A 27,718-nucleotide genomic window follows, 5' to 3' on the forward strand; every position below is an offset into this window, starting at 1 on the left:
ATCAAGGAATGGTGGCAGCCACCAGAAGTAGTAAGAACCTCTGGAGGAAGCACAGCCTTGCTAACACCTTGATTTCAGCCCAGTAATACTAATTTCAGACTTCTGACCTCCATAACTATGAGAGAATATAAAGTTCTATTGGTTCAAGCCACTAAGTTTGTGGTATTAAAGCAGCTGTAGAAAACTAATACAATGTAGCTTCTTTAATAATTCACTTAGTTTGCTGAAATCAGTTCTTTTTGAGCTTCTTTAATGAGTCATCATCCTCCTTACCTGGACATTAAAATGGGGAATTGCTCAAAGGCTAGGAATTCTCTTCTCTCTCTATATTCCTTTGCTCCAGTTAGTTTCAACCACATCCACAGCAATTACCACCCAATACAAGAGATCTAAATGTGTATTTTCAACTCTGATCTCTCCTCTGATTTCATGATATTTCCATTTAAATTGCCTAGATAACATTTCCATCTGAACGTTCCAAAGGCATCTCCAATTCAACATCTCCCAGTAACAAACCTGATCCTCTTCTAGTATTCCTTGTCTCAGCAACTGATACAACTCTCCAACCACTACATTAACCTTCCCCCAGTTCCTTAGAATATGCAAGGCCCTCCCAGTCCTGATGGCTTCTGCATATGCTTTCTCTCAGGCTATACTGCTCTGAACAAGTTCTACTCAACCTACTTCCTATCCTTACTGTTGAGTTCCTGCTCATCCTTCCAATCTCAAATTTCAGTTCAGCTGTCACCTTCGCAGAACCTTCCCTGACTCTCCAATTTAAACTGGGTAACCTTATACACTTTTATGACACCATGTTCTTCTCGTTGTATTTATCAGAGTTCTAATTAACCACTTATTTTTTGTGATTAATTCTCTTCTCCACTAGACTATAAACTCCAAGAAGGCAGGGAATGGTTGTTTTATTCACTCTATATACTATATATATATATATAGATATAGATAGATAGATAGATATACACACATACATACTATGTGCCTGGCATATAGGAAATATCAAATAATATTTGCCAATTGAACAAATGAAAAATGAAAACTATTACTTCAAGTGTGAGTGTCCTGGAAGCCACCTAAGCCTTCTTCCCTTATAGTTGGCCCTCCATATCTGCAGATACAGAACTCGTAGATACAAAGGGGTGACTGTTCTATGCCTTTTTATATAAGGGACTTGAGTGTCCACAGATTTTGGTATCCACAGGGGGTCCTGGAACTAATCCCCCATTGATACCGAGGGACGACTAATTTTTATATTTAGTTACCAAGGCTATTAATACGTTTTAACTCAGATCCATAGTTATTTACACTTTCCTAAAGTAAAAAATATATATCTATCATTGTCCAATATTACTCATTATATATTAAATAGAATTCAGTTCCTTTAAAACAATAGTTCTTGAAGAAACTCTAAAATAAAAATTAATAAAGCTGGCTTCTGCTTCTGGCATGGTGGAGTACTAGGATCAGATTTACCCTCTTTCAGTAACTAGAAAGAGGAAAAAATATGATACTGTTATCAGACACTGGATAACAGAGAAATTAGGTCTTCAACTCCTGGGAAAAAAAAAAGAGGAAAACAAGTAAGTTAAGCCTTGTAATTTCTCTGTTGTTCTGCCTAGGGGCCCTTTCCACACCACTGTGCAGAAACAGCCACACTAAACAGAGCACAGCAGCCTCACTGACTTGAGAAGCCAGATTAGGAAGGCGAAAGTGACTGAAATCTTGAGGGCAGAGTAGAGAGAAGAGAGTCTCTCAAAGAGCGAGCTCCAGAAATCAGCAGAGGAGTCCTCCTCAGTCTTTAGCCAAATACCAATCTACGCATGCATATGGCAAAACTCTGTTAAGTTGGTAAAGGACAACTGCCAGGGAGCTAAAAGATAAACAGTTCCCAGAACTTATTCAGAAACAAGGATAAAAATTACCACAGACTTCTCCTCTGAAACTGTGCAAGCCAGAGACAAGGAAACTACAACTTTAAAGTGCTGAAAAACAAAAATGTAAATCCAAAAATGCCTATCATTGTCTTTTTCACTCTCATTCTCTCACAAATGTACAAGAATTTTCCGGAGTCTAAGAAACTTGTGATACCACAACAGATTATATTGTATTTTCTTTGGGAAAGGTTATTTTTCATAAAAAAGTTATTTATATTAACCTATAATTGGTTTATTATTTTGTAAATGAACTGATAAATACTTTTTAAAGTTCTTAATTTTAATTTCTAATAAGGTAAATTTTGATTCCTATAGCCCACATAAAGAAAACCTGCTTGAGAGCCTCAATAATTTTTACATAAAGATATTCCAAGACTAAAAAGTTTGCAAGTGACTGCTTTAGGCATAGTGGCCTCATCAAATCAATGTTCTTTTGTGATGCCACAGAGCTTGTGTGAAAGTTTCTCATTACAAATTCAATTTCTCTAATAAATACACAGCTTTCTTGTTTTGTCAGTCGGGTAATGCATTATCTTTGAAAAGAATTTGTCCATTTCATCTAAATTATTTAATTATTAGTATAAAATTGTTTATAATACTCCCTTAGTCTAGGATATATTATGATGTCCCTCTTTCAGTCTAGATATTGATAATTTGTGGCTTCTCTCTTTTTATACTGATCAGTCTGACTACAGATAACAATTTTATTGATTTTTCCCCCCCAAATATTAACTGTATCAATTTCAACCCTCCAATACTTGACACAATTGGGGTTTTGGTGATGGCCTTTTAGTCTTTATAACATCCGATGGCAACGGTGGTATGATCAAATACATAAACATTTAGAAGATCTGCAGACCTCATTCAACCAGTATTTTCCAAATTACCAATGCATGGGCAAAAGATTTATTTAAATACAAGATAGACCAATGGGTTTAATATAATACAGCAAGAAAATTTTCTTCATATGGTTTCAGATTTCACACTGCAGTTAATTTGTTAAATTTTGGTGCAATATAAAACAGGAAGATCTAAATTATCTGTATGATAAAGTGGGAAGTACACACAAGTGCTTCTGTTGTGTACTGAAAAATAACTGTTGTCAAAAAAAGCACCATGCAACTATTTGAGTTGTGAGCCACTTTTTCATGGAACACTATCTTACTTGAAAGAAAACGGACAAACCATTTCTTGGACTAGAGTATCCAGAAGATGTTTTCTTGAAAATGAACAAAGTGAGCTTATTACTTCAAGGAAAACAAATGACAGTATTTACTACCAATGATTAAATTCTAACTTTAAATTAAAATTTTGGAAATTTTATACCTGTCCGTGGGAGACTTGGCAGCTTCCCAAGGTTCTTCTGATAAGACAGGTAGTGATATTAACAAATGATTTTTTTTATATTATATAATGTGGCAGCTCAAACTTTTTGGTTTCAGGATCCCTTAAACCCTTTAAAATTATTGAGAATCCCAAAGAACTTTTATTTATGTGGATTATATCTATCAATATTTACTATATTAGACATTAAAGCTGAGCATTTAAATTTTTAAAACTTATTTAAAAATAACAAAACAAACCTACTACATGTTAATATAACTAGCATTTTGATGGGAAATAAATTATTTTTTAAAAACTCTAGTGAGAAGAGTGTCACTGCTTTACCTTTTTTCAAATCCCTTTCCTGTCCAGTTTAATTTCAGACAGCTGGATTCTCTCATGTGCTTCTGCACTCACTCTGTTACCACATCACAGGTCAGGCCACATGGCCTCTGAAAAACTCTTGAGAACAAGCATGGAAAAAGGCAAATAGCATCTTAGTATTACCGTGAAAACAGTTAAACTTCATGGAACCCTTGCAATTCCTTCCTATATTTTCCACTGTTAAAGTTAAGAGATGGTAATAAACCTTAGCAGACCAAGGTACAGAGAACCAATGTTGTAAATCTCTTCTTTTATAAAAATTCTTACTCTGTTAAGGACACATTTCTTTTAAGCAAAATATATTTCTTTAGGCTTTATCCCTAATCAAAGCAGTTATCATTACTCTAGTCCCCAATTAATATATACTAACACTACTTTTAGATCCCTTTAAACATATACATGTATGCGTGAACCCATGTGCATAAATATATATAGTCTCTCTCACACATGCACAGAATACATCAAAAGAAATACACCAAAACATTATTAGCAAGCTTATGGATAGTTTTGATCTTTTTATCTTTATTTTTTCCCCAATATTCTATATGTACCTGCATTTGGTTAAAAAAAAAAAAAGGAAAAATGCTTCCCACTACTCTCTTCCTCTCTTTAGCACTGGACAATATTCTTTTCAAAAGGAGTGTGCCCTGACCTTAGGGAACCAGCAGGCCTTAGTAACAAGGAGGGAGAGAATGACAAAATTACACCAGGAAGTAGGATGCAGTGGACTCCATGTTAACATATCAAAGAACTGGAACTTAGAATTCTGATCCAAGAACCTAGGATTTCCAATAAAATATGTTCTTCTCATAAAATAATACGTCTTCTTATACAGTGCCAGCAGGAACTATGTACACCAATAAACTTATTACAAATATTTAGCTCTCTGTACCTTATAAGTGTTCTCACTTACTCTCCTTTGATCTTATATCATCACAGAATACAGTACTTTAGAATTCGTACTCTTAAGGGATTTAATAAACTTCTAAAAAAGAGACCTCAATCTTTGTGGAGATTACCACTATTCATGAAAATGTCTGTCTCTTGGCCAATAATTGCAGCAAAGAGCCAATAACTCACAGCAATGAAATACCAGGCTATGAATTCTTCTAATTAGGAATCTCAAAACTCTATTACTTTATAACTGGTGCCTGCAATGTCACACCCGTTATGCCATAATTAATGTGAAGAGAAGGGAGAACATGATGCTGAATCACAAACTCTTCCACTTAACCAGCAGAGGAGAGGCAGCACAAAGAAGTGATTAAAACTCAGACTCTGGAGCAGAGTCTGAGTACCGATTCTGGCCCCATCATCCTGGGCAATTAACTTAATTTCATCTGCCTCAGTTTCCCCATCTGTAAAACGGAAGAGAGGGCAGAATAATAATCTCTACGTACAAGGTTGTTAGAAAGATTAAATGAGTGTTAATATTCATAAAGTGCTGGCACATAGTAAATATTTTTTAAAGAAAAAGTAACAAAACTCTGAAGTTAAAGTTCAAACACTTCAAAAATAAATGATGAAATAATTGTAGAAATGCAGAAAAGCCAAATCGAGTCATTTAGAATACTGTATACTCAACTTTCTAGCTTCTTAAAATGGTATAGCAATGTGGTGTTCAATTATATCTGAATACAGCAGGAGTCCAAACTGCTGAAGTACAAATCACTTTCAGGAACTTCATAGAAGAGTATGGCTCTATGTAACTTGAAGTGTCTTTATGCCCACATAAATTGAACAGAAAAATGTTCTGGTTTTGAAATAAGGAAGGTTACACCGAATACCAGCATGGACTGGAGGCCTTAGTTGTTCTGCAGACCACCAAAAAAACCAAATGGCTGATCCTGTGTGCCAAATCTGTTCAAAATGTGAATGAAAGAAATGAACAATCATATAAAATTACGACTGAAACTAATTTCCTAAAGAAATCGAGTCTTCCAGGTTGAGTCAGGGTCTGTACAAGTTGAAACGCAGACATCTTATACTGCCAGAAAGCCAGGAAGCGCTCCATGACCAACCAGGTCAGATCAAAATGACAGAGTAGGGCTTCCCTGGTGGCACAGTGGTTAAGAATCCACCTGCCAATGCAGGCGACACAGATTCGAGCCCCAGTCCAGAAAGATCCCACATGCCGTGGAGCAACTAAGCTCGTGCGCCACAACTGCTGAGCATGTGCTCTAGAGCCCACAAGCCACAGCTACTAAGCCCACGTGCCACAACTACTGAAGCCCGCGCACCTAGAGCCCATGCTCTGCAACAAGAGAAGCCACAGCAATGAGAAGCCCACGCACCACAATAAAGAGTAGCCCCCATTCGATGCAACTAGAGGAAGCCCACGCACCACAACGAAGACCCAACGCAGTGAAAAATAAATAAATTTTTTAAATGACAGAGGAGTCACCTTAAAAAATTCCCACTGACCAAATCTGGGACAATTTGAACATCAAAAATAAATAAATACATAATGACACCTAAAGCAAGCAGAAGAAAAGAACAATAAGAATTAGAGTAGAAATCAATAAAATTGAAAACAGGAAAATAGAGAAAAAAATCAAAAACCAAAGCTGTTTTTCAAAAATATGAATAAAATTGATAAATGTATAGCTAGACTAAGCAAGAAAAAAAAAGAGAAGACACAAATTACCAATAAAAAGACGGATCATCACTACTAATTGCAAGAACATCAAAAGGATAATAAAGGAATATTAGGGAAAACTCTATATCCACAAATTTGATAACTGAAACGGACCAATTCTGTGAAAGACATAATCTACCAAAATTCACACAAAGAGAAGTAGATAATCTGAATAGGCCTAAAATTGAATCAATAGTTATTAACCTTAAACTGAAAGCACCAAGACCAAATAGCTTCACTGGTGAATTCCACCAAACATTTAAGGATTTAAAAAAAAAAAAAAAAAAGATATCAATTCTCTACAATCTCTTCCAGAAAACAGAAGTAGACGAAACACTCCCCAACTCATTTTTATGAGGGCTGCATTATTCTAATACCAAAATCAAATATATTACAAGAAAACTACAGAGCAGTATCTCTTTTGAACACAGATGCAAAATTTCTCAACAAAGTATCTACAATCAAATCTAAAAATGTATAAACAGAATTCTATACCACAATGAAGGGGGCTTTATTCCAGGAATTCAAGGCTGGTTCTAAAATTTATAAATGTAACCCACCACATCAAGAGGCTAAAGAAGAAAAATTATATGATCATACCAACAGAAGAAGAAAAAGCATTTGACAAAATCTAATACCCATTTATGATAAAAGAGAACTCTCAGAAAACTAGGAATAGAATTTGAGATTATGAATTCCTCAATTTGATAAAGAACATCTATCAAAAAAAAAAAAAGACCTACAGTTAACATTATACTTAATGGTAGGAAACTGGATTCTTTCCCTCTAAACTCAGGAACAAGGTAAACATGTCCTTTCACCACTACTATTCAGTATCACACTGGAAGTTCTAGTTATTGCAATAAGACAACAAAAGAAATTCAAGGGTATAGAGATTGTTAAAAGAAGAAATAAAATTGCTTTTGTTCGCAGATGAGATGATTATATACAGAGAAATTCCCAACGAATGGAGCAAAAAAAAAACAAACCTCCTAGTTGATATAGTTGTTTCCACTTGGGTATAAATTAACTTTGATACTGCTATACACATATACATACTGGAACGGAACAATTAAGTAAATGGATGGTGTATGGTGGGAGGCATGTTTCTCACCGTTGGAGGAAATTTATGACCAATAAGGGGAGAATGCCAGAATGATTAATGTGGTAATGGATTAGAATGGAAGACAGCAAGAACTCATGTTAACTTTAATACTGACACAGATGGTTACACATAGAAACATTTATAGACATTATAGACACATATTTATATACATGTGTGTCAAGATATACATATTCATTTCTTTACTCTGCTGAGAGTCCCTAAAAGAAACCACATCCCAGAAGCAACAAGCACACCTCACCCAGATCTTTGTTTCTAATACCATTCTCCAATAAAATGAAAGTGGACTCCTTGGAGAAATGGTTGATTCTAGGTCTGGGGCAGAAAATATACAAGATAAGCTAGGAGTATCTTGTAGTGCCAGAAAGTAAGGATGTCCTCAGAAACAAATAAAAACACCCACTTTGATGGAGGTAAATCAGAGGGGCACAGGAGTCAACTGAAAGATCTCTTAATGGCCAAAGCTAGAACAATCTGAACAAAATAAAGTAGTACTGGATTATAATCCAAAATTTAAAATAAACACCTATGAATCTATACTGATATTAATGACTGAATAAATTAATAAATGGGAGAAGAGACAAATCTCTCAAGCAGCAGGATTCTAAATGATTCACGTACTCTACTCTCAAGGAGAGAGGGTATAACTCCTCATTCTTCAAGACTGCACACAGTGACTTCTTCCAAACAGTACACACACCAGGAAAGGCGTGAGGGGAGAGTTCTGACAAACATGACCTCAGCCAAGTAATCAAGGTCAACATCAACAGTCATAAATTATGTTAATGGTATGTCCCCTTGATATGTGATGAAAATGTCAATTTACCTCTGTGATCTTCCCCTCCAAAACCCATAATCTTAGTCTAAAAATAAGAAAAACATCAAATTCCAATAAAGGGGCATCCTACAAAATACCTGTACAGTGCTCCTCAAAACTGTCAACATCATCAAAAAATTCAAGGAATGTCTGAGAAACTCAAAGCCAAGAAGATCCTAAGGAGACATGAAAGCTAAATGTAATGTGGTATCCTGGATGGGATACTTGGAACAGAAAAAGGTCATTAGGTAAAAGCCAAGGAAAGCTGAATAAACTATCAACTTTAGCTATTGATAATCTATCAGTATTAGTTCACTAATTATAACCAATGTACCATCCTAATGTAGGATGTTAATAACAGGAGAAACTGGGTGCAGCATATATGGGAACTCCCTATAATATGCTCTCATTTTTTCTGTAAATCTAAAGTTCCTAAAAAATAAAGTCTACTAAAAAAAGGAATAGTGACTAAATGACTACACACACCCCCGCCAAAAAAACCCAAAAATCTCTGTGATACCAAGAGAGAGAAAGAGAAATAAAATTGACACCTTTGGAGATAACCAGTCACCAATTTTCAGAGTTGAAATCGAGTTCGGAGTTTCAGAGTTGAAAGAATTCTCAGAGTTAAAGAGTTGATACATCAAAGGAAAATAAGCATATCCCTCATCTTTTCAGTTAGAACTGTAGTTCGATCTCAGTTGATATGGAAAAGGTTTTTTTTAACGGAAGACAGCTAGCTAATAGATCCAGAAGGATGATAAGGTTACAAAAGCACCACTTTGCAACCCCAAATTAAATAACTGGTTTAGATAAGGCTTATCAATATATGCTAAAAACATCAGGTAAAAGTCTGCTGGGAAACTGAATATTTGGAGGGAACCAAAGTATCACCTCACCAGTCAACTGCTAATTGCAAAGGCATCATGTTTATAACAGACAGATTTAGTGAATACCATCTTAACCAAATGATCACATTTCAGGTAGATAACCTAATACGATATGCTTTGCGTTATGAATCACTACAATGTACACAGAAGCAACTAAGCCAAAAAATCTAAATATAATGCAGCCTTTAGACCTAACCTTCTGTTTTTAGGAAACACAACGGTTAGGGATAGAAGTTAAATACCATAAGGAGGGCTTCCCTGGTGGCGCAGTGGTTGAGAGTCCGCCTGCCGATGCAGGGGACACGGGTTCGTGCCCCGGTGTGGGAAGATCCCACATGCCGCAGAGCGGCTAGGCCCATAAGCCATGGCCGCTGGGCCTGCGTGTCCAGAGCCTGTGCTCCGCAACGGGAGAGGCCACAACAGTGAGAGGCCCGTGTACCGCAAAGAAAAAAAAAAAAAAAAAAAACTACAAGGAAACAATCAGACAAATCCAGAACACAAGAACATTCTATAAAACGATTGGTCTGATCTCTTCCAGATGCCAATATCATGGGGGAGAAAAGTGGAGGTGGGGACAACTGTAGTAAGTTAAAAGTGACTAAAGTAACAACAATCAAATGTAATACATGAACTTTGATTGAATTCTGGCTCGAGAAAACCCACTACAAATGGACGACTAGAAAAACTTGAATACAGACTAAATATTAAGGGTTCCCCCCCGCCAAATATGACATTTGTAAGAGAATGTGTTAATTTTAGGAGATGCTTTAGGGGTCAAATACAGCAAAAAAAAAAAAAAGTCTCTATTAAGAGAGAAATAAATATAACGAAGTGTTAACTGTATGCAAGTGGCAATATACAGGTGTTCACTGTCCTATTCTTTCAATTTCTCTTTATGTTTGAACATCCTTAATAAAAGCTGGGAGGTGTGGAAGAATACAGTCATAAAAAAAAAAAAAAAGGTGATTAAGTGATCAGTTGTAAACCACCAGAAGATAGTAAGAGCAGATTCTATGGCAGGTGTAACAAACGTGGATTTTAAACCAGTCTCCTATGACACATACACTGCATGAACATTAGCAAAGTAGGGGCATGAAAGAGATAGAATCAGTTTAAGAAACAATTCCTATTCTAAAGTTTAAAATATCAACCAAAACTCTACCGATAAAAACATCTAAGACTGAACACCTCCAGTATCTCTTATTTTTTCAGAAGAAAAAAGGGACTACAAAAGAGATACTTTGCTTTTCAATTACAGTGGTTGAAGAGTGACAGAAAACTTTTGTAATTCTGAAATTTCAGAAATAAATGAGTTGGAGAAAAAAGAACATAAATGAACTCATGAAGACCGTTAGTTTACGTACATAAATACATATGAAGATAGCACACTGAATCAAAATCAGCAACATTTCATATATCATATTAATAATGGGTTTCATAGAATTAAGTTCTCTCTGCAATGCCTTACTATACTAGTGGCTGTGCTAGTATATAATGCTATAAGGCACAACCATTAAGCCCAGCCCCAAAGTCAACCCCTCCACATTTAATGACTTAGAAGGCTATCCTGGGATTTCTCTGCGGAACAAATTTTAAAATTTTACTCAACATAACTGAGTAAATACTTCTCGTTGCCTCCTCCACACTATCTAGGATTCTACAGCCTTATAACTATGACAATATCATGCCAATAAGTATGTCAGTTCTTTTTATGTGTGACTGCCCTTTCTCATTCCTGATAGACATGAAAATGTTGCCTTATCTTTCTCCCAAACTTTGCAATATTATTTTCTCTGCCAATTGTTTCCCCCCTTTTCTACTCTTAATCCTATTTCATTTCTCTAATAACTGCTATAATGTATATATAATGAATATATATTGTATATGTAAGAATACTGGTACCCAAACTCTCACCCTGAGAAAAAACTAAAACCACATACAATAGAATTTCAAATAGGGAATTTTATGAGATAAGGCTTCATTATGCTAACAAATTGCTTTCCCTTTTAATGGTGAACTAGGTAATTTAGACCAGCTCTCCTACTGAGAGCAAAGAGAAAAACTGGACATCCCCTTCCCCCAGGCAAAATTAGAAAAACAAACATAAATACCCCTTTGAAGGCATCACAGTGCTAAAAAGGCAGTAAAAAAAAAAGTATGGAGGCTAAGATCGGGGACAGCAAGAAAATCTTCAGAGGTGAGCCAGACACGTGGTGGCCATTTTCTCAAGGGGCATCTGTCCATCCCATAAAGGTGGCTGACAAGCCGAGCTGAACTTTTCACAGATCTACAAGGCTGGCACAGAGCGGGTGTTAAACATTAGAGGTAAGGAACCAACAAAGTATGGGGGTAGGGAAATACGGGGCTGATAACACCCCTGGTTTTATGTTGGGACCCCGAAGGGTAATATCCTAGGATTAAAGAAAAAATAAAATAGACCAGCCTTGGCAGACTCTGGAGTGCCAAGTTTTGAAACATTTTTGTCTCTGGATTAAGATGATCCTTAAATTACCTCTATAATTTTTTACATATAATGTCTTAATAAAAAGGAGGAGACTAAGACAACATGATAAAAACTTACAATAGGGCTTCCCTGGTGGCACAGTGGTTGAGAGTCCGCCTGCTGATTCAGGGGACGCGGGTTCGTACCACGGTCCGGGAAGATCCCACATTCCGTGGAGCGGCTGGGCCTGGAAGCCATGGCCGCTGAGCCTGCACGTCCGGAGCCTGTGCTCCGCAATGGGAGAGGCCACAGCAGTGAGAGGCCCGCGTACCGCAAAAAAAAAAAAAAAAAACTTACAATAGCCTGCAGGAAAACACACAGGATCAAGATAATAAAGTTATCCAATACAAACATGCCTAATATATTAAAATAATTTTTTTTAACTGTGGGCCATGAAAGACTGGCCCTGTACAAAACCCTGCTTGCTAACTTCAAAATTTCAAATCATACTTCATTTCCTAATCCTTAAATTCATCTGATTAATTCTTTAGGAATTCCCACAGTTGTTCTAAACCCTCCTTTGGTCCACATACATCAAAAAAGAACACAATGCCTACTAAAGTAAAAAAAAAATCAGTCTTCCAATCTAAAAGGAATTCATGTGCCCACAGACAGGCCTTCTAACCTGCCCTATTGGTACATTCCCCAAGAGGGGGCACATCCCACTAAACTGCCACCGGAGAGTGAACTGCTGCAGGGAGCCACAAGCTCAAATCAGAGATTTTCAAGCATTTTACATCACAACCCGTTACATATACACCTCTGTATATATCTCTATGTAAGTACACTCAACTGAAACACAAATTTCATAAAACAATTCTTAGCTATAGTAAATAAGCAAGACAGGGTGACTGACGTAAGGATAGACATACAGATTAATGGAATAAAACTGAGAGTCCAGAAAAAAAATTTTTTTAAACAAGAATGATAAGACATTAATAAGAAAGCACAGTATAGTTGACCCTTGAACCCCCACCATGCAGTTGAAAATCTAGGTATAACTTTACAGTCAGCTCTTTTTATCCACATCCGCATCCTTGGATTCATCCAACCCTGTATCTTGTAGGGTTACATATTTATCGAAAAAATCTACACGTAAGTGGACCAGTGCAGTTCAAACCCATGTTGTTCAAGGGTCAACCGTATTTTCAACAAATAGTGCTGGGACAACTACACATCCATATGCCAAAGAATGAAGTCTGATTCTTTCCTCACATCACATACAAATTAACTCAAAATGAATCACAGACATAAGAGCTAAAACTATAAAACTCTTTGAAGAAGACACAGGAGTGATCTTTATTACCTTGAGTTAGGCAGTGGTTTCTAAGATACAACACCAAAAGCACAAGCAACAAAGAAAAAATGTATAAATTGGATTTCAATAAAATTAAAATATTTTATGCTGTAAATGATAACATCAAGAAACTGAAAAGACAACCACCAAAACAGAAGATATTTGTGACTCACCTGTCTGATAAGGAACTTGTATCTAGACTACATAAAGAACACTTACAACTTAATAAAAAGATAAATAACCCAATTTTTAAAATGAACAAAGGTCTGAATGAACACTTCTCCCAGGATATACAAAGTACATGAAAACATGATCTACATCATTACCCATCAGAGAAATGGGAATCAAAACCAAATGAGATATCATTTCATATCCATTAAGGATGGCCGTATCAAAAGACAATAACAAGCATTAACAGGATGTAGAGAAACTGGAACCTTCATACCTTACTGGTGGGAATGTAAAATGGTGCAGCCACCCTGAAAACAGTTTGGCAGTTCCTCCAAGTGTTAAACATGGAATTACCCGTATGACCAGCAACTCCCATTCTAGTGATATAACCAAGAGGACTGAAAACATACATCACACAGAAACTTGTGCATGAATGTTCACGATAATATTGCTTATTTAAGTACTATTTTTTAAATTTATTTATTTATTTATTTATTTTACTCTTGGCCACGTCTGGTCTTAGTTGCGGCACATGGGATCTTCATTGCGGCATGTGGGATCTTTTGTTGCAGTGCGCGGGCTTCTCTCTAGTTGTGACACGTGGGCTCCAGGGTGTGTGGTCTCTGTAGTTTGAAGCATGTGGTCTCTCTAGTTGAGGCACGTGGGCTTAGTTGCTCCACAGCATGTGGGATCTTAGTTCTCCGACCAGGGATCGAACCTGTGTCCCCCTGCATTGGAAGGCAGATTCTTCACCACTGGACCACCAGGGAAGTCCCCATGATAGTATTACTTATTACAGCCAAATGCCCATCAACTGAGGAGAGGATAAATAAAATGTGATGTATCTGTACAAAGTAATACTATTAGACTATAGAAAGTAATGAAGTACTGATACATGCTACAAGATGAATGAACCCTGAAAACATTATGCTAAGTGAAATAAGCAGTCACAAAAGACTACATGCTACATAATGTCCAGAATAGGCAAATTTATTATAGAGACAGAAAGCAGAAGATAAGTAGTTACTTGGGACTGGGGCAGGGAGTGTGGGTGTGTACATGTGCACACGCAGGAATGGAAAATGACTGCGAATAAGCATGGAGTTTCTTTCAGGAGCGACAAAAATGTTCTAAAATTAGATTGTGGTGATTGCATTACTTCATGAATATATGAGAAAGACTGTGAACTGCATACTTGAAGTATAGGTGAACTGTAATGACATGTGAATGAAATCTCAATAAAGATGTTTAAAAATTCTTATCTTAGTCCCTTATTACTTGTGATACACACTGACATTTTCTATTGCATTTCATTTAAAAATACAACACTAGTTGTGATCTCTTAGATTCCTTCTATGACCCACAAATGGGTCAATACTGGCAATTTAAAAAACACCGCCACAGAGTCATCTAACAGTTGAACTGATGGCCACCTTCTCCTACCTAGTAGCAGGATTCATACCATCACATCTCACATCCCAGAAAAAGTCCTACTCTTCCTGGTCATCTATTATTCCCCGAACTGTCATTGTCACACTGTTGTGTATATCCTCCATTTTACCCAATTCCTCATCCCCCACCCCCCAAATCCTTTACTGGACCTTCTGAAATTCCTAATTTGTGACCAGCAAGCAGCCAATTTATACTACCTTTACTATTCCTTCTCATCATCTACCTTCCCTCCAATTCTCCCATTGATTTAGGATGTCAGCAACTGGTTCATAGTATGTACCCTTACTCCTCTCACCATTTGCTGACTTTACCATTCATGCAGACTGACTGACCCCTTTAATACTTCAGCCCCTTTAATTCTTTGGTCTCCTCTTTTCCCTCTATTCCACCTCAGCAGCCCATCCCAAGGCTACCCTGGACATTATCATTGCCAGAAACTATTATAACTGTCAAATCTCTATTTCAAGCATCCCACTCTGACCACCACATTCAATCCTTCTAGTTCTCTTGCTTCATCTGACCACTACCCGCAACAATTCTAATTGAAATTTCCAATACATTGATGCTACCACTTCCTTACTATGCATCCTGACTTCACCTCCTTTCTTGTCCATGTTAGATTTCATGATTCATCACCACTCCTCTATAAGCACTCCCTCTAAAAGCCCTCATTTCCCTCTTCCTTTTCATTTAAAAAAAATGTTCTTAATTAAAAAAATGTTATATTGAAGTACAGTTAATTTACAATATAATATTAGTTTCAGGTGTACAGCACAGTGACTCAGAATTTTTACAGATCATACTCCATTAAAGGTTATTACAAGACAATGGATATAATTCCCTGTGCTATACAATATATCCTTGTTGCTTACCTATTTTACACATAGTAGTTTTTAATCTCTTAAATTCCATACCTCTATCATACCCTTCCTCCCTTCCTTCCCCCTACTGGTAACCACTAATTTGTTTTCTATATCTGTAAGTCTGTTTCTGTTTTGCTATAGACATTCATTTGTTTTCCTTTTTAGATTCCACATATAAGTGATATCATACAGTATTTGACTTCCTCTTTCTGACTTATTTCACTAGCACAATATTCTCTAGGTCCATCCACGCTGCTGCAAACGGCAGAATTCCACTCTTTCATACTGACCTAGTTTTATGTGTCAACTTGGCTGGGCTACAGTCCTGTTATTCAATCAAACACTAATCTAAGTGTTGCTGTGAAGGTACTGTAGATGTGGTTAAAGTCCACAGTTGACTTTAAGTTGATTATCCTCAATAATGTTGGTGCACCTCATCCACTAGCTGAAAGGTCTTAAGAGCACAACTGAGGTTTTCCTAAGGAAGACAAAATTTTGCTTCAAGACTGCAGCATCAGCTCCTGTCCAAGGGATTCTTGCCAGCCTACCCTACAGATTTCTGACTTGTCAGCCCCCATAAATGTGTAAGCAAATGCCTTGAAATTTCTTCATATACACATATACAATTATATCTCCTACTGATTTCGTTTCTCGAGAGAACTGTGACACCTGGCAAAACCTCACTCCAGAGGAATTGAACCATCTGCCTTACCTGTGCTTGTATCTAACCACATAAATAATGCTGGGGGGGAGGGTAATCTCAAAACCAGGCTCACTGATATCACTTTAAATTCAAGACTTCTAACCATTAAATGAATAATCAATACTTCTTAGCAAACTAATTCAAAGACTCCCATCCTCCTCTGGCCATACCAATCTCAGTGAGAAAACAGAAACCATGAGAGAAGATGAAAGCCAAGAGGATAAGCCTTCATCTTCCAGCCACCAAATTCCCTTGGAAGAACACACAGCTTTTTTGCATTCCCTCCTATCTGATGGAAGACCTCTCTCTTACAAAGGCCAACCTCTCTATTTGTGCTCTCCATCTCCTTTCCTGCATATTCTCCTTTTTACTAACTGGACCGCATATTTTTCTTACCTACCAAACCACATCTCTGTTCCACTTCATAGACGTATTAGAGAAATAACATCTGCAAATTTTCATATAATCTGGAATTAGGGAAAGACTTGCTAACCATGGCATATAATTTAGAAGTCAGTAAAGACTGGTAAGCTTAACTACTAAGGAAAAAAAACAAAAACAACAGCATGACAAAACCATCATAAGCAAATTTAAAAGGCAAATGGTAAATTGGAAAAAATATTTCCAAAAAATAGCACAGAGCTATTTCCCTATAAAAATAAATCCTACAGGGCTTCCCTGGTGGCACAGTGGTTAAGAATCCGCCTGCCAATGTAGGGGACACAGGTTCGAGCCCTGGTCTGGGAAGATCCCACATGCAGCAGAGCAACTAAGCCTGTGTGCCACAACTACTGAGCCTGCACTCTAGAGCCCGCAAGCCACAACTACTGAAGGCCACATGCCTAGAGCCCGTGCTCCGCAACAAGGGAAGCCAGTGCATTGAGAAGCCCGCGCACCGCAACGAAGAGTAGCCCCCGCTCGCCTCAACTAGAGAAAGCCTACATGCAGCAACAAAGATCCAACACAGCCAAAAATAAATAAATAAAATTAAAAAAAAAAGAATCCTACAAATCTAAGAGAATGAGTAACAAAGCAATTAAAAAATAGGCAAGGATATAGATAGTTCACAATAAAAATACCAATAGTCCTTAAAAGACGAAAGATGTTTAACCTCACTCATACTGGCAATGAGGAAAGAAGCAGGCATCCTCACACAGGGCTGGTGGAATGTGTAGAAGCGAAACAACCTCTACCGATGGCCCTTCGGTAATATCTATCAAAATTATAAATGCACATACACTCTGACCTAGCAATTCCACTTCTGGAGGTGTATCCCACACATGTCTATACAAGTGTGAAATTATGTATGCACAAGGTAATCCACGGCACCATGGCTTTTGATAGCAAAAGACTGAAAACAACCTAAATGTACCTCAAAAAAGGACTACCTAAATATATGTTACACCTGTAACCTGTATGATGTACGATGACCTGTATGATGTATGATGACCTGTATGGCCTGTATGATGGTGTTACTGACTGAATTTTTGAATCTTCCCCAAATTCTTACGTTGAAGCCCTAACCCCTAGGTAATAACCTAGGTAATCAGGTTTACAAGGTCAATCAATCAGGTCATGAGGATGGGGCCCCCATAATGGGATTAGTGTTGTAAAACGAGGAAGAGAGAGTAGAGCACTCCTTCTTCATGTGAGGACACAGTGAGAAGGTGACATCTGAAAGCCAGGAAGAGTCCTCACCAGGAACCAAATCTCCTGGCACCTTGATCTTGAACTTCCCAGCCTCTAGAACTGTGAGAAATAAATGTCAGTTCTTTAAACCACCCAGTCTATGGTATTTTGTTATAGCAGCCCAAGCTAAGAAAAATGGTATACCATGAAGGTGTTAAAAAAAAAAAAAGGATAAGCATGATGTTTATGTACTGATAGGACTAATAAGAAAATCACCTATAAGCTAGACAGTTAAGTTAAAAACAAAAGGTGAAGGGTATGTGCATGGTATGCATCTTACATAAAAAATGGGGGAGGCAGAGGACGTATATATGTAAGATACATAATCCCTCACTGGCAATTCCGAAATCCATAAACCTCTGAGAAATACAAGCTTCTTATAAGTTTAGTACAAACCTATTTGGTGTCAAGCCTGACCAAAAATTCCATAAGACTATTTATAATTTTTATTTATCCTTACTGTACTATTTATGCTTTCAATTCAGAAATATTAATGTGTTTGATTATGGGATGCTACACTACCTCCCACTAGGGATTTTGGATAATATAGCAGACACACTGTATTACCTTTTCACAGTCCTCCCCCACCGCCCCCCCCCCAAAAAAACCCCAAACCTTAATTCTGAAATACATCTGGACCAAAGGTTTTGGAAAGGAATTATATACCTGTATATTTATCTGCACACACATAAACGATCTTTGGAAGGATTCACAGGAAACCTAACACTGTTTCCACGCAAGGGAATGGGGTGGCTGGGCTGCACATGGTGGAAAGGAAACTTTTTACTGTATATCTACTTAAATCTTTGGAATTCTGAATCAAAGTGATTATACTACTTAGTCAAAAGATAAATAAAATGTAAATAAACTAAAATCACTAAGACTTCTAAATTCTCAACAGTAACAGACAAAGCCAGATGCTTTGGTTTTTGTTTTGACTGAAAAGTGACCCTGAAGTCACAGGGAGATCTATACAGTGGTGGTTTTCCTTTGTCTCACTTTTGGTTGACCCAAATGGCATTTGAGAGGGAATCACCCTCTCAGGAGCAAGGCAGGGAATGGTGGGTTTCCACTCTCATTAATAGCTTTTAGGAAATAGCAATCTCCTGATGTTTTTGATGCCTCATGCCAAGCAAGGCAGGTGTGCTTGACTGTTTTTCTTTTCTAGTGTCCCCAGAAATATGATGGGGCTCAGGTCTCCCAGCAACAGGAAGCAGTGAAGCCCACACTTCTCAATATCAGAGAAAGGCTTAAGAAAGTCCTCCTACCATAAATCTGGGCTTCCCTGCTGGCGCAGTGGTTGAGAGTTCGCCTGCCGTTGCAGGGGACACGGGTTCGTGCCCCGGTCCGGGAAGATCCCACATGCCGCGGAGCGGCTGGGCCCGTGCGCCATGGCCGCTGAGCCTGTGCATCCGGAGCCTGTGCTCCGCAACGGGAGAGGCCACAACACTGAGAGGCCCGCGCACCGCAAAAAAAAAAAAGAAAGTACTCCTACCATAAATGTAACCTTCAGTCTTCAGAGCTTCAATACAGTTGAGTTGGAGGACTCCAGTTAACATTTGACTAGCATCTTTTCTACTCCCTATCTTCATACTTTTCATTTACTTATTTTGATGTCCTGTTGTGTTCCAAAATGGATGAGGTGACTATAAGGTTTGCCTTTTCTTCTGATTTAGATTTTGACTAATCTGTACCACACTCTCAACTTTAACCAGAAATCAAGAGAGAAGACATCTCGCTTTTTGTGGTTTATCTAGTCAGTATATTTTAAAAGGCAGGGCTAGAGATGTATGGTTCAAAAGTCCCCAAATGCCCCAACATCCAGCTCTCAGGCCTGATGCCTAAGAAATTCCCAATGAAATGCCTAACAATACTTTCTTGTATTAGGACATAAATGGCACTTATGTTTGTTCTTGTCTCCCGTCAAGTTATACTCATTGAACATAGAGACTGACTTCGACTTCCTGTGGCCCCTACATCACTTAATACCTGGTTTGGTATAGAGTGGCTTCTCAATAAATGCTGCCTGTGCAAACCCAGCATCATCTCATAGTTGCTGCCTGCAAGAAGGAGCAAGAAATTTGATGTACCAATATAACCACAGAAATACTACACAGAAAACTGAGAAAAACATAGAAAAGAAAGATAATATTTCCAGATGCTACTTAATAACCTCTAAAAAATGGTTAATGAACTGTTGTGATTACCCAATCTCCACAAATCTGCAATTTTCACACAGAGTCAAAGATTTCAGTAAGATTAAATTTAAAAGATGGGGCTTCCCTGGTGGCGCAGTGGTTGAGAGTCCGCCTGCCGATGCAGGGGACACGGGTTCGTGCCCCGGTCCGGGAAGATCCCACATGCCGTGGACCGGCTGGGCCCGTGAGCTATGGCCGCTGAGCCTGCGCGTCCGGAGCCTGTGCTCCGCAACGGGAGAGGCCACAACAGTGAGAGGCCCGCGTACCGCAAAAAAAAAAAAAAAAAAAAAAAAATTTAAAAGATGAACAGTGTTCACAGCTCCTGGATTCCCATTCCTTTAGAGATCTGTCAAAATAAACCTACGAAAGCTTAAGCAATTCTCTGCAGTGGGAGAGGTAAACGTGGCAAAACTTTGTGTTAGAGAATGTGGCAAATTTTCCCTTTAATATTCCTTTGGGAACATTTCCAAATTTTAAAGCAGAGAGGATTACTGATCCAAATGTTAAATCATTTCAGTCAATTCAGATTAGATGACACAATCAAATTTTAAATAAACCCCCAGAGATGCAGAGGGGAAAAAAAACTGGTATATTCTGGAGAATTTGAATGTATACTGTACATCAAATTGGTTTTAAATTTACTTGGCATTTTGCATTTGTTCCAAGTTAAAAATAATTAGTGATAATAATAGCTAAAATTTCCTTAATACTTAAATCTAGTGTTCCAGGTACTGTAGCTGCAGTACCTAATTTAATCCTCATAGCCCTATGAGACTATGTGCTATTATTATTTTCATTTGACAGATAATAAAACAGGCTGAAAGATGTTACAAAACCTGAACTAGCCTACGCCATACAGTTAATTAAATTTGGAGCATGGATTGTAACTCAGGGCTGACTCTGTAACATCCATGCTAGCAGCCACTATTAAGTTTGGGCACCTTAACTTTCTAAAGAATTGGCAGATTTTAACCAAACCTGATGCATTTACAAAGGGTAAGAGGAGACGTAGGCATATATTTACACTATATTTGCTGTATTGTCATACAACCCAACACCCTGAAAAAGAATGGCAGTTAATAAGTTCTCTAAAAGGCCTTATACACATTCACACCCACATATAATTTTAAAAATTGAATTTCAATAAAATTTAGCCTGCCCAGAGACTTGGTGTAGGCTTGTGTTCATTTGTGAAAAGCCCTCTCATAATCGTTTAAAAGAACATAAATTCACTGTTTAGATATGCCTTAAGTTTATCCCTGACCATAAGCTTAAGGCTAATAAACTCTTCACTTTCACATTTTCCACTAAGTATCTGAAAGCACGAAGTCTCATTAGTAAGCATGGTGCTGTGGAATGAGTAAAAGCTTTTTATTTGATTTTTAAGAATAGATATTACAGAAAATATTTGATTCAATAATTTTCTCTGTTTCTGTTTCCTTTTGTAATCACAAAGGTCTAATTTTCATTGCTATTCTTTTTTTTTTTTTTGCTGTACGCGGGCCTCTCACTGTTGTGGCCTCTCCCGTTGCGGAGCACAGGCTCCGGACGCGCAGGCTCAGCGGCCATGGCTCACGGGCCCAGCCACTCCGCGGCATGTGGGATCTTCCCGGACTGGGGCACGAACCCATGTCCCTTGCATCGGCAGGCGGACTCTCAACCACTGCGCCACCAGGGAAGCCCTCATTGCTATTCTTGACATGGCATTCTGGTATCACCCAAGAAGGACTCTTTTTGTCCCCATATATTTTCTGAAGAACCACCTATCTGAGGAACAACCCTTCTATTAAAAAAAAAAAAAGAGTTCCAACAGCCTCAGTTTACACTTCTAGCCACTTGTCCACAACTCTAGAGCTTGCTGATGACAAAGTCCAGATGACAGAACTGAGAAGTGAACCTAGGTCTGATTCCTGGACAGGTCTATTTCCACCTACTTCCCTGATTGATAGGATAGCTTATTTTAATACTCCTGTCACCTTTTACGTAGTAAAGTTTATTGACTCAGAACTCATTTCTGAAATCAAAACTCAAGTTAATCTGCATTAGAGCAAGAAGACAGAGCTGTAAATGTTCATGTAAAGAACTCATGACTAAAACAATAAGCTTCATAGCTCACAGATATAGGCAAATGACATATATCTAAAGTTATGTTGCTATAATGACTTCCTTGAACTACATGAATCAGAAAAGACTACTATCCATACCACTGACTTGACCAGAGACCTCTAGACAGCTGGCATCTAAGTATCAGACATTATTTTATACCCATGCGACGAAGCATCTCAATTATCTAGATGACTCAAATATGTCAAAACTCAACTCACTGACAAAGACATGAAGAATCGGGCATCTATTAAACAAGCTCTTAATTACCACTAGGAAGTTTGTGACTAGTCATGTAATAAATTACTTCAAGTTGTTTCACTGAGCATTGAGTATCATCACAAGGTTATTTCCATAATATTAGGTATTGAGCAAACAGTTAAGATTATAACTTCATTAATTTTGGTAGAATTCATTCTTAAACTAATTTCTTTCCAACTGGCCTTTCTCCCAGGATATAAAGGAATACGAAGGATATAGTTTCCTACTCTGCCAGGACACTTAAAGGGAGCCCTTTTCAAATTCATTACTGGAATATACTTACTAACAGAATCAGTGCTATCTCTTCCTTTAAAGCTAATGTAGAGTGAGATGGGGAGTGACTGCTAGTAAGTATGGGGTTTACTGAAAAAGCTGTTATTTTTTAAAACCAACAGAATTTATAAAACAAAGCAAAAAAAAAAACTATGGTTTGACACATGTATAGCCTGACAGTGAGGATTTGTATCAGTAACCCTTACTGGAATCTGACATAGGTAAAGCAGTAAAGTTTAGTATCTCAAGACTTTCATCCCTTATCTTAACAAAGTACCATTTTATTTCTTTATTTGTACTCTAAATCAGAGAATAATAAGCTCATCTCAAATTCTTTCATATCCAAAGCAAATGCTAAAACGTATTAAGTGGGAAAGAGATGTAATATAGATAAATTAATATTATTTTGAGTTTTAGGCCCATATGCCTCACCAATAGTATTAGTACAAGGAAGAATTTAAAATTAAACATTTCTAATAAAACTTAAAAAAAAAAACTTTTAGGCAATGTGTTTCCTTTGTTCTAACTTATCCACTTAAAAAGGAGTATTCAGGGCTTCCCTGGTGGCACAGTGGTTGAGAATCTGCCTGCTAATGCAGGGGACACGGGTTCGTGCCCTGGTCTGGGAGGATCCCACATGCCGAGGAGCAACTAAGCCCGTGAGCCACAACTACTGAGCCTGCGCGTCTGGAGCCTGTGCTCCACAACAAGAGAGGCCGCTCTCTAGTAGGTCTGTGTCTTTATTCCTGTCTTACGCCTAGGTTCTTCATGACATTTTTTTTTCTTAAATTCCATATATATGTGTTAGCATACGGTATTTGTCTTTCTCTTTCTGATTTACTTCACTCTGTATGACAGACTCTAGGTCTATCCACCTCATTACAAATAGCTCAACAGACTTGAGGATATGGGGAGGGGGAGGGGTGAGCTGTGACAAAGCAAGAGAGAGGCATGGACATATAAACACTACCAAATGTAAGGTAGATAGCTAGTGGGAAGCAGCCGCATAGCACAGGGAGATCAGCTCGGTGCTTTGTGACCACCTAGAGGGGTGGGATAGGGAGGGTGGGAGGGAGGGAGACGCAAGAGGGAAGAGATATGGGAACATATGTATAACTGATTCACTTTGTTATAAAGCAGAAACTAACACACCATTGTAAAGCAATTATACCCCAATAAAGATGTTAAAAAAAATAAAGTACGATCAACACACACACAAAAAAAAAAACAAGAAAGGACGTGATAGTGAGTGGCCCCCGCTTGCCACAACTAGAGAAAGCCCTCGCACAGAAACGAAGACCCAACACAGCAAAAATAAATTAATAAACTCCTACCCCCAACATCTTAAAAAATAAATAAATAAAAATAAAAAGGAGTACTCAGAAACTTTTCAAGTAATATTCACAAAAGGATAAATGCAATCATTTTAGACCCTGTTGAAATATCACTCTGTGTGTGTCTGTGTGTGCATACATATCACACACAGACACACACACATACTAAAAAAATATTTTAGACAAGGTTTAATTTTAGGATAGCCAATCGTTTAGAAGTGATAGGAAAAAAAACATTAATACTGAAGTGATTCAAAAGCCCCTACTGTCGGGACAGATAATATATATGAACTGATCATTTAGCCATCTGGAAGTGACAGTTTGCAGGAGGCTTCCAAAACTTTACAGAGAACATTAAACATTTTTTGTTAAGGCTTCAGTTTAGATATTATCGATTATAAAGAGCTTTTCATCAATCTGATTTTTATTGAACACTTACTATATTCCAGGCTAGGTGCTAGAGACACAGATGCAAGGCAGGTCTGTCCTCAAGGAAGGCACATTTTGATTGCTTGCTTATGTCAGATACAGCACTAAACATGTTAACTGACAGCATATGACCTCCTAGGCTTAACCCACAGCAGGGGATTCTGAAGTAAACGTTACAGGTGACTGTAAGGAAATACATAAAAGCTGTTGTACATTCAGACCAAATCTAACTCTACTTCCTAACATGTATAACATTACGCTAGAAGTTCCAGATATACTAGTAAAAAATAGTAAAATGACCCAAAGTATTAACTATACCTTCTTTAACACATATCACTTATACAATCGTCTCATTTAAAGGTACATCTATTATATTTCAGTCAAAGTATCTTCTTCCATTAAAGGATATTTCTCTTTACCCTCAAACTCTCATCTGGGTACAACACTGAACAGTTGCTGAATGAATGAATGAAATAAACAGATGTTCTAATTACCAAGGAAGTACTTGCTAGATGCTTATCTCAAAACACAATGGACTGACAGACCAGAATTCTACTGTAAAGATCACTGAATTGCAGAGGCAAAAATAGTAACCACTGGACATTGTCTGTTACCATGCAGTCAACGTGTTAAATTCACAGTAAATATATGACGGGAAACTTTCAGAAATTAAAATGAAAAGTGTTCATCACAGTACTTTAAAACAGATTTGGCTCCCATCGAAGGACTGGGAACTCAAGTCCAAGACAAAGAGAAGGGAGGGTAGGGTGAAAAAGTCAAAAGGTCACCACCGAATGACCCTCAAGAGAAATGCGCGCTGACCACTGAAGCTCGCGCCGAGCTTGACGGACACCTCCTGCCCAAGCTACGGGCCCGGGCTCTTCCCCGCAGCCCGGAGCTGAAGGCCACCCCAGCCTCTTTCGCCGCCGCCGCCTGCGTTCGCCCAGAATATCAGCACAAAGAAACCACCGAGAAACAAAACACTGTCCCCGTGGGCGCCGGGCAGGCGTCGGGACCGGGCCACCGGAGCGCTCTCTGCGGCTGCCCGCCGCCGGAGGAGGTAGCCGGGGCGGAGCGGGCCGCCTAGGCGCCTCCGTCCGGACCTTCGTCGAAGTGTTTCAGAACTTGCCACCCACCTCCCGCTCCATTTTCCCCTCCCGACGTGAACGCGGGACCCGCGCTCCGCGCGAGGAGGGCGCGCGAGGACCCACGGGCGGAGCTGGGGCGGGGGTCGGCCGGGACGCGCCTGGGTCCAGCAGCCCCACGCCCACTGGCCGGCCCCCGCCACCCCAGCTGCTATTGTTCCCGCGCCGCCCCCGCCGACCGCGCGCCCCCCGCCCGCCGCGCGCTCCCGCCCCCACTCCCGGGAGGGGGTCAAGGCTGAGGAGAGGCGGTGGCGGGAGCACAATAACAAACACGGCGGGGCCGCCGGCCGCCCCGGCCCTGCGGCACTGACCGCACTCACCCGGCAGCGCAACGAATGGCGACAGGAAAGCCCGGCGGCGGGAACCGGTGCCGTCTTGGAGGTCGCCGTGGCCGTTACCCAGCGCTGCTCGCGGCTCCACGCTCCGGGCCGCGTCGTCCGGCCTCGGCCCCTCCGCTGAGTAACAGGGACGCGAGCCGTCACCGCGCACGCCCGCTCACGTCATCGCGCAGGGCCCCGCCTCCGCGCTTCGCGAGAGCCCCCACGGGGCGGAGCAGCCCCGGGGCCCGGATTTCGGGGGCGGAGCCCGAAGCCCAGGGGCGGGGCTACTGCAGGGGGCCGGGAGGACTTGCGGAGGTCACCTGGAGGTGGAGCTGCGGGGAGAGCCTTCGAGAACCTCTGAGAGCAGATTGTGAGGGGCGTGGCGGGAAGATGGAGGGGGTGGAGACTTGCTCCTGGCACGTGGCGGCGTGTGGCCTGAGCCCCCGCATCTGTACGGGGGTAGTACCCTAGTCCCAGCCAAAGCCTCACGGGCTCCTCGCCCCAGGGTTTGACGGTCAGGTGCGATTGAGGCAGACTCGCTCCCGCATCAGGCACTTTCGGCCCGGTCTCACACCTGAGAGACGAAAACCTCTCTACCATGACTAACAATACGTTACATTCTGAGAACACCTGCTTCGGGCCCAGCAATCCTTAAGCAAATATTAGCCACTTGGAAAAAGCTGCCTCCTGTTTTCTCCAAATCCACTTCCTACAAAAGTCCATGCACTACCCTATTTGTCTCTGGGCCCTGCAAAGCATGTATATGTTAGTTACAGAAGTGACAAATTGGCAAGCCCTTAAATATCTGACGAGTGGAAAGATGTCTAAATCACATACATGCTTGCAATAGAATACATTTTAGCAATTTAAATGCCATGTGTTCAAGGGATTCTGAACCACACAGGAAAATGTTCATCATGCATCGCTAAGAGAAAGAAGCAAGTCTATATACAGAATGATCCTACTTATATAAATACTATATATACATTGAAAAAACCTGGAAAGAACCATGGCAAATTATTTTAACAGTAGTTCATCACTGGACTGTGAATTGTTCTCTTTTATATTTTGAGTATTTTTCCATGGTTTCCAAATTATGTTCATAATCAGAAAAAAGTATATTACTTTAATCATGAATAATACATATTTGTTGAATAAATGAATTAATTCAGGTAGACTACTTCCATGTCATGTTGGGCTGACCTGTTTCTAGTGATTCTGAAATGAAACATAAATGTGAGTGTTCATTTCTTCATTCTCTCCCTAATTCCTCCCTCTCTCTCAGACTTCTTTATTTGCTTCCTTTATTTCTCAAATAAATATTTATTACATGCCCACTCTGTGCCAGGTACTGAGCTAACACTGGCAATAGGATGGAGCTTACAGACTTAATCACTGTAATATAGAAATAATAACAGTAAACCAATGCAAAATGATCCCTGCATTATAATACAAATTGATATGGATACATAGTATTATGGAACCAATTGATAGAATTAATAATGCCTAGAAAGTCTTCCTTGAGGAACTGCCTCTTGAGCTGAGAATAAATTCAACTAGGCAAAAAATATTTCAGACAGAGGCAACTTAGTGTGCAAGGGTTATATGATGACAGGGAGCATGGTTAGTTGGAGAAATTGAGGAAAAGACCAGTGCTGCTTGAAAAGCAAGGAGGAAGGAGCTATGAGATGAAGTTTGGAATATTGGAAAAGGACCAAACCTAGTGCAGCCATACTACTCATGTTGAAAATCTTGTCTTTATCCTAAGTGCAATGGGAAGCACCTGACATGCTTCAGCAAAGCGGGTAGCATGGTCAGAATGGCATCTTGAAAAGATTCCTTGTTAGAAGGAG

At 39.2% G+C, this 27,718-nt stretch overlaps 1 protein-coding gene across 3 annotated transcripts in view; it reads right to left on the bottom strand.

Moving 5' to 3' along the window:
• The window catches only part of MAPK8 (mitogen-activated protein kinase 8), a 102,965-nt gene extending 76,815 nt beyond the window's left edge, over window positions 1-26,150 (bottom strand). Inside the window, exon 1 of one of the 3 annotated variants that reach the window (XM_079900089.1) lies at window positions 25,866-26,150. The gene's annotated coding sequence lies outside the window, so the exon portion shown is untranslated. The remainder of the gene's footprint in view (window positions 1-25,865) is intronic. The other 2 variants (XM_079900088.1, XM_079900090.1) reach the window with 2 other exon arrangements.
• Between the last annotated feature and the right edge of the window lie 1,568 nt (window positions 26,151-27,718).

The sequence above is a fragment of the Stenella coeruleoalba genome (genome assembly GCF_951394435.1).
Source record: "Stenella coeruleoalba genome assembly, chromosome: 16".
In the NCBI taxonomy this organism is placed as follows: Eukaryota; Metazoa; Chordata; class Mammalia; order Artiodactyla; family Delphinidae; genus Stenella; species Stenella coeruleoalba.